The sequence below is a fragment of the Bufo gargarizans genome, chromosome 8 (assembly GCF_014858855.1).
Source record: "Bufo gargarizans isolate SCDJY-AF-19 chromosome 8, ASM1485885v1, whole genome shotgun sequence".
Lineage (NCBI taxonomy): Eukaryota > Metazoa > Chordata > Amphibia > Anura > Bufonidae > Bufo > Bufo gargarizans.
The window spans coordinates 69,525,719-69,534,664 of NC_058087.1; positions in this window are offsets into that span (position 1 = coordinate 69,525,719).

Genomic DNA, 8,946 nt, shown 5'->3' on the forward strand with positions numbered 1-8,946 from the left:
TTTTTTGTGCCCAAAAAATTAATCCAAACATGACACCATTAAAAAAGATGCATTCAAAACTGAGATGGTCCTTCCAAAAAAGGTTACAGAGCATATGTTAGCATGATCAGCCCTATTAAACCAGGAATACTGCCTAGTTGGGTTGGCCACGCTGACTAAAATGATACCTTATTTATGTCTGTATGATGACTGAGAACTGCATTCTTATTAATACACTAATAAGCTAGTTGGAGCACCAAGGGGCCAGCCGTTGTAGGCTGGATATCAGCCGTCATTATCATCAGAGTTGAGGGCTGATAGAATATTTAGGTACTTAGGGGGAGATTTATCTTCTCCTTATGCCTGTTTTTTGGTGTAAAAAAAGAGTAGATTAGACACAGTCTTCTGAAGAGGTGGTGTTCTGGAGAGGTTTCACTGTATTGTCACCCATTGTGCTCCTGTTGGATTGTTTCTTTAAGTTTCTTGCTACTATTAAATGATGTTAAGTTGTACAAACAGAAGTTATTTCAGACGTAGAAGTAACAAGTTGCCGCTGAGCTCCTGTTCTCTCGGTCTCAAGCTATAGCATTGAGCTAAATGCAGTCATTACAACAAACTGATTTGAGAAGACTCTGAAAATTCCCTCGGGGCAAAATGCTTGGCTGCTTTTTCTCCTCTATTTATTTTAATACGAATCTCCCAGAGAGCTGGAGATTGACAGGATACAATGTGATGTGAAGAAATTAGCCTTATTTAACCAATATCCACTTTGAAGGTGTCAGACAGGTCTGTGCTGAGTGGCTGAGAGACAGTTACTCATTTAGATTTTAATTACTCTAGCTCTCCGAGGATCTTGAGTAAAGCATAAACCTTTTATAGCTTTTTCTAATGCGTTTTGTAAACGTGTGCTTGATGGTCACTATACTTGAGTGATATAGGAATGCTCCTTGGAAAAATAAGGCAGCACACACAGTCTGAATGGGTCTGTAATGAAGATCCATAAAGACTTTGCTGCAGATTTACTCATCCTAAAGACGGCGTTTAGACCTGCACCAGATTTATCACGGTGGCTCAAGCTGGATGATAACTCTGGTGCAAGTATAGGCTCTTTTCTCTGACTCTATACCAGCTGTGGGTTGGTCACTTTAAGACAGGTTTTTATACTAGAATTGTGGCACAATTTTAAAACAAAATGTGCATTTATGCCATGCTTCCTTTCCTACAAAGCTCTGCCTTCTTCCCACTAAGCACCCCCCTTATTGAATGTCAGGAAAAAAGTGTAGAAACCCTAGCTGCAACGAATTGTTCCACATATTAGACAGATTAATGGCACAGACGCATTATTAAATCTCAGCCTGTGCTCCCATTCAGTCTTTGCTCATGGTAATTCCATGAGCATTTGGACTTGTCCATTCACAAGGTGGATAGCTCCTTGAATCTCAATCTGTGCTCTCAATAGATAAAAATTTTAGATACTTTATGTACTAAGTATGTAAGAAAAACATAGTAGCACATATTCTGTATTTGAAGGCTTATGTACACTTTTGCAGATTGCATTTTATTTATTTTGGGCTAATAAATATTTTTTTTTTAATTGGTCTTTATTAAAAATATTGAGTTCTATCACAAAGAGTTAACTCTTTTTCTAGAGATAAGGAGCTGGTCAGCTGAGCTGTCTGACGGAACAGAGTGAAAATTCAGATTCTGCTACTAGAGAAACTCCAGGCTGCAGATAGACAGTAGTTCAACATTTTTAATAAAAAAAACTATTAAAAAATATATTGAGACAATGCAATAGTAAAAAAAATGACCCCAAAGGTGTACATAGCCTTTAACTATAAGGAATAATGTGCATAAACATTCATGTACTTAAAAGGGATTAGTTTACAGTATTTTTTTATTAACATGAATAAAAGTATAAATAATAATTATGTCTGCTGAGGTCCACAGAGAACTTGACATAAGCAAGGATCCAGGATGCTGGTTTCTATGGTGATATTAAATGTGACTGAATGAGGTTCCCTGCCCCCCACCTCTTGGATGGTCCTCCAATAGGATGCCTTTATATTCGAATGATTGATTCCGATGGTGAGGGGTGGCAGGTCACAACCAGAAGAGGAGTTGGCCTCTCTTAAAAGCTAGACTAAAACCATTGCCCTATGGCTATGCATTTGGTTGTGCTTGATGCTGATAACAATGACCACTGATGAAATATTGCCATGCTTAAACGCGTAGGATCACAGCAGGAGACAGACAAGAAGCAGGAGTAGTTAGGTCAGTGCACCATGGCGGCTGTCCTATTCTATTGCCTTTCTATGAAGACCTGCATATAGCTCCCGTGTTAGAAAAACATTATTACAAAGTGGCGGTTTTAAAGGGATTGTCCAGGCTTTGATATTGATGAGCTATCTTCAGGATAGGTCATCAATATCAGATCGGTATGCCCCCCCCCCCCTTCCCGATCAGCTGTATGAGGTTTTCTGACATTTTTATTGATGGTCTATTGATGAGCGATGGTGGTCCAACACCCGGGACGCCTGCCGATCAGCTGTTTGAGAAGGCACCAGCGGTTACTCCTCTCTGCTCACAAAGCGCCATCCATTTGATAGCAGATGTGCTTGGTATCACTGCGCCTGAGCCATCTGACCAAGGAATCACCGGAGCCGTCTCAAACAGATGATTGGCAGGGAACTCGAGTGTTGGACCTTCACTGATCAGATACTGATGACCTGTTTGGAGGATAGGTCAACAGCAAAAATGTCTTTTAAACACAAATATTTTATTTGTTATGCTCCCAGATACCACCTACTCAGTATTCAAATAATAACACATTCCCCATAACCAGCCCTGACCCCAAGATAATAATAATAAAATGACACAAGACCGCACATAATATGACCAGACATGTGTAAATGATGCATGGTGCATACATGCTGGAATTCATTTGTACTGCAGTTGTTTAGTATTACTAGGAAACAGAACTGTAGATTGTCCACCTCTTACCTCATCCACTTCAATAATCTAGTGCTGTTCAGTTACTCTGAACTAAAAGCCACATATATTGGTATAATGAATAGACTTCTTGTCCAGGGGTTTTGCACTGGCTCGACAACTCCACCTGCAGGGCAAATACAATACTGCGCACAGTTCTGACAGTATTATGAATTAGCATTGCAGTACCTGGTGGCTGATCAGATCACCTGTTCTTTCAACGCAGAACACAATCACCTCCGCCTTACACGTCAGTAAAGCACGCTTCCTCTGCGCTTTGCATATTATTTGCACAGCTTTGGGTTGGGATGGCTACTGTCTATGATGGCGCTGTGTGCCCAAACATCTCAGCAAACGCCTAATGAAACATTTTGCTGCATGCTGCTTAAGCTATTGCACAGAATTAACAATCGCAAACATGAAACGGTTGTTACTATCTATTTACAAGACAGCTGAAAGTCCAACACGCATCAAACACACATTTGAGACTTTAACCCTTTCCCTGCTAAGTGGCCAATTTTCACACATCTGACATGCAACAATAAAACCCAACTTCTGAAATAAAAATAACAATTATACTGTCATGCCTATTTTCTAAAGGTAGACATCTGGAACATTGTGAAACATCCACTGCCACGTTACACTAATGGGCACCTTCATGCCATTTTGCAACAAATCCAACTATTTGTTAAAGAAAAAAAGTATCCAACAGAGATACTGGAAGTGCTGTGCCTAATGAAGGAGCGGGTTCTGCTCTGAAACACGTGGTCTTTGAGGAGCAGCACCAAAATCAAGATTCACTTGAGAATTCTGGTTGGATCACCATCAGCAGCAGCAGCTTGATATACAGGTGAAACTCGAAAAATTAGAACATCGTGCAAAGGTCCATTTATTTCAGTAATGCAACTTTAAAGGAATTGCATTAATGCAGCTTAAAATTAGAATTTTGTGAAAAGGTTCAATATTCTAGTCTCAAAGTGACACACTCTAGTCAGTAATTAATCCATACCCCCTGAGCAAAATTGTGACTTTGGGGTTTCATAAGCTGTAAGCCATAATCATCCAAATTATAACAAATAAAGGCTTGAATACCTCGCTTTGCCTGTAATGAGTCTCATATGTTAGTTTCACCTTTTAAGTTGCATTACTGAAATAAATGAACTTTGCATGATATTCTAATTTTTCGAGTTTCACCTGTACATGCCTAAAATGGTTTAGCTCTCATGAAGTGTAAGTCCTCCAGGTAAGCACCCACATCCTGAATCACTAACCAAATGTATTTCCTTGGGCAACCTGTCCTATAAAGTGCTTTGGGTCTTCTGTCACCAAGTTTTGGGCTATAGAGATGCGGACATGCACGGCTAGATCGCCGCTAGCATGTCTGCAATATACCGGTCCTATAGGGCTGTGTGCTTTTAATTTCTTTAAAAAAGGATTTTATACTGTAGATATGTAAATGAGTCTTGTATGTGTCCAAGGGGCTATACTAACCTTCCTGGAGCCCAGCCACTCCCGCCTGTGAAGGAGCCCAGCACCGCCTATGTCCTCCGAATCTCCTCCTTTCATCAACTATAGATTGCCGTAATCCCGCGATGCACGAGCTTGTGCATGCGCAGTTCTTTCCCTGAGGCTGATGCCAGCACAGGGAAGGAACACTATACCGGCACTGCTCATGCGCGAGCTCACGCATAGCGAGATTACAGCAATCTATAGTTGATGAAAGGAGGAGATTCGGAGGACATAGGCGGTGCTGGGCTCCTTCACAGGTGGGCACGGCTGGGCACCAGGAAGGTTCGTATAGCCCCTTGGGCACCTTACAAGACTCATTTACATATCTATAAAATCCTTTTTTAAAGAAAATAAAAGCACACAGCCCTATAGGACAGATATATTGCGGACATGTTAGCGGCGATCTAGCCGTGCATGTCCGCAGCTCTATAGCCTAAAACTTGGTGACAGAACCCCTTTAACATTACACTCACAGATTTCCATAGTTTACATTCGCACAAACAGAGATGAGCGATTCGAAGTTGACGAAGTGGAATTTCAGGAAAATTTCTATTCGCATCGAAGCCGAACTTCCTCACGCTTCGAGGTAATGAATCGCTTATTTTCCTAAAATGGCTGCTGCACGTGTTAGGACATGGAGCAAGGAACTCTGGGAACGAGGGATCACCCACAATGCCGTGCATGCAGCCAATCAGCAGCCAGCCAGCCTGTGATGTCACAGCTCTATAAATAGCCTCAGCCTTCTTGGATTCTGCCGTTTTCCAGTGTACTTAGTGCAGAGAGAGACGTCAGCAGGCGCTAGGGACAGTGCTAGGAAAGACTTTACTGTGCTGAAAAAACGGATTTTGAAGTTTAGGGAAAGATTATTCTTAGTGTAGGGAAATAATAGGGAGGCATTATCTACACTATAAAAGGAGAACAGGGTTCAATAGGGGACTATATAGCCTGGGTAATAGGAGCAATTCTATTACACCTTGCTGCACTAATTCGGGATCCAAATTGCACTAAATGATAGTTCAGTAATTCCAGCAAACATTGCTTGTCATTGGGGTGCAAGTCTTAAATGCTGTTCTTTGGTGACGTTACAATGTACTACAGCCATTTACGGGGTAATCAAAAGCTTTGAGAAAAGGCAGCTCTCACCTGCTTCACTTGTTAGGAGCATGGAGACAGCCGTAGATGAACTGAAGAAAAAGGTGCAAGGTCCAGCTCCATATAACAAGTAATCCTTTATTTTATGGGGTATAAAAATCCAAACAGATGCAAAGTAAACGGTCTACACGTTTCGGACCACGCTATACCAGTCCTTACTCATGACAAACATTACAAAAGCTTCCTACAGGTCCTTCTCAAAAAATTAGCAGATTGTGATAAAGTTCATTATTTTCTGTAATGTACTAATAAACATTAGACTTTCATATATTTTAGATTCATTACACACAACTGAAGTAGTTCAAGCCTTTTATTGTTTTAATATTGATGATTTTGGCATACAGCTCATGAAAACCCCAAATTCCTATGTAAAAAAATTAGCATATTTCATCCGACCAATAAAAGAAAAGTGTTTTTAATACAAAAAAAAGTCAACCTTCAAATAATTATGTTCAGTTATGCACTCAATACTTGGTCGGGAATCCTTTTGCAGAAATGACTGCTTCAATGCGGCGTGGCATGGAGGCAATCAGCCTGTGGCACTGCTGAGGTGTTATGGAGGCCCAGGATGCTTCGATAGCGGCCTTAAGCTCATCCAGAGTGTTGGGTCTTGCGGCTCTCAACTTTCTCTTCCCAATATCCCACAGATTCTCTATGGGGTTCAGGTCAGGAGAGTTGGCAGGCCAATTGAGCACAGTAATACCATGGCCAGTAAACCATTTACCAGTGGTTTTGGCACTGTGAGCAGGTGCCAGGTCGTGCTGAAAAATGAAATCTTCATCTCCATAAAGCTTTTCAGCAGATGGAAGCATGAAGTGCTCCAAAATCTCCTGATAGCTAGCTGCATTGACCCTGCCCTTGATAAAACACAGTGGACCAACACCAGCAGCTGACATGGCACTCCAGACCATCACTGACTGTGGGTACTTGACACTGGACTTCAGGCATTTTGGCATTTCCCTCTCCCCAGTCTTCCTCCAGACTCTGGCACCTTGATTTCAGAATGACATGCAACGGTCCAGTGCTGCTTCTCTGTAGCCCAGGTCAGGCGCTTCTGCCGCTGTTTCTGGTTCAAAAGTGGCTTGACCTGGGGAATGCGGCACCTGTAGCCCATTTCCTGCACACGCCTGTACACGGTGGCTCTGGATGTTTCTACTCCTAACTCAGTCCACTGCTTCCGCAGCTCCCCCAAGGTCTGGAATCGGTCCTTCTCCACAATCTTCCTCAGGGTCCGGTCACCTCTTCTCGTTGTGCAGCGTTTTCTGCCACACTTTTTCCTTCCCACAGACTTCCCACTGAGGTGCCTTGATACAGCACTCTGGGAACAGCCTATTCGTTCAGAAATTTCTTTCTGTGTCTTACCCTCTTGCTTCAGGGTGTCAATGATGGCCTTCTGGACAGCAGTCAGGTCGGCAGTCTTACCCATGATTGCGGTTTTGAGTAATGAACCAGGCTGGAAGTTTTTAAAAGCATCAGGAATCTTTTGCAGGTGTTTAGAGTTAATTAGTTGATTCAGATGATTAGGTTAATAGCTCGTTTAGAGAACCTTTTCATGATATGCTAATTTTTTGAGATAGGAATTTGGGGTTTTCATGAGCGGTATGCCAAAATCATCAATATTAAAACAATAAAAGGCTTGAACTACTTCAGTTGGTGTGTAATGAATCTAAAATATATGAAAGTCTAATGTTTATCAGTACATTACAGAAAATAATGAACTTTATCACAATATGCTAATTTTTTGAGAAGGACCTGTATATACCCCATGACACAAATCCCTAGGGATTGCAACATCAAGTGATCTCCAAAGTACAAAATGAACAGAAGATTCCCATTAAAAAACCAAAGACATATCCATCATCATAAAAACTTACTTGCTGCAAAGCAATTTGTCAGTAATATTGCAGGATCAGATCAAGTTTTTTATTTAAACCAGTGGGAAAGCAGGTTCCTAGTTCAAACATCCAGAAAGCTTCTCTATTTAGAAGCTTTCTTCTGTGATCTCCATCTCTTGCAGGTTGGGTAACTCTTTCCGCTACCTTGGACTATTAGCGCCGCCGTATCACCCTCATGAACTGTTGCAAAATGTTAACTGGCTGCAGAGACATTACAGGTCTTGTAGTGCGGCACATGTGAAATATGTTTATGCACTAGAGTTTTTATCTGATTAGTTGTGCGGCCCAAATATTGTAGTGAGCAAATTGTGCATATAATTACATAAATAGCAAATTTTGTATTGCAATTTATGTAAGATTTAACCTCATGGCATTTGCCATTGGCCATAGATTTAAAGGTCTTGTTCACACTCATGTGGTCACAGCAGATACATCTCGCATGGCCACATTTATAACTACCTTTACATGTGAGCCACATGGGTTTAAGATCAGGACGATCCCGAAACATGCTGGGGCTGATCATCTGCCCCAAAGTGGGAGCTTTGTGAGCCGCACATCTAATACCTCCTGTCACCAATCCAGTCCATTCTTTATCGTAACTTAATACCGGGAGATGTTGTTTCACTATCTTACATATTTCCCTATATTTCTTACTATATTTGGTGGTGAAAGTCACTGCATTTAGCTTGGACATATTCACACGATCTTTCCTTTTATATGGATTTTGTTTTGTGGGAAAACAGTTTTCCGGTCCAAGGATAATGCCCAATTTTTTGCTCCCTGCATTTTTTGTGTACCATATGATCTCTTACTCAGTCTGCCATCAATGTCTTCTGCCTGCTGTAGAAAAGTTTTTTTTTTACTAGAGCAAATGTCTAGCTCTTATCATTTCCCCTTTGGGTATATTCCGAATTACATGTGGGGGGGTGGCAAGAAGTAGCCAGGAGAATGGTATTACCTGCTGTTTCTTTCCTGAAGGTGGATGTACAGACTCTAGACCCTTCAGACTCAAACCCAAGACGTTAACAGAAGACGATTTATGTTGGAAGCCAAATGACAAAGACTAAATGCACTGATTCAGATACAGGGAAAATGATGGTATGTCCGCCACATCGCCCTGACCAAACAAACAGCAGGTTGTCGATGTAGCGTCCATACCACCGAATATCCTGAATAAAAGGGTGTGAATCGATGAAAAGAAAGTATCTCTCCCACCATGCCATAAAAATATTTGCTATGGAGGGAGACAACCTAGCCCCCATCGACACACCTGAAATCTGCAAGTAAAAATTATCATTTAACATGAAAAAATTATGTTTAAGCAGGAAATCTACCACCAACGTAATGAATTCCTAAAGTACAAAAGTGCAGTCACTATAGGTTTTACTAAACCACTGTAAAGCCACCAGCGCAAGATTGT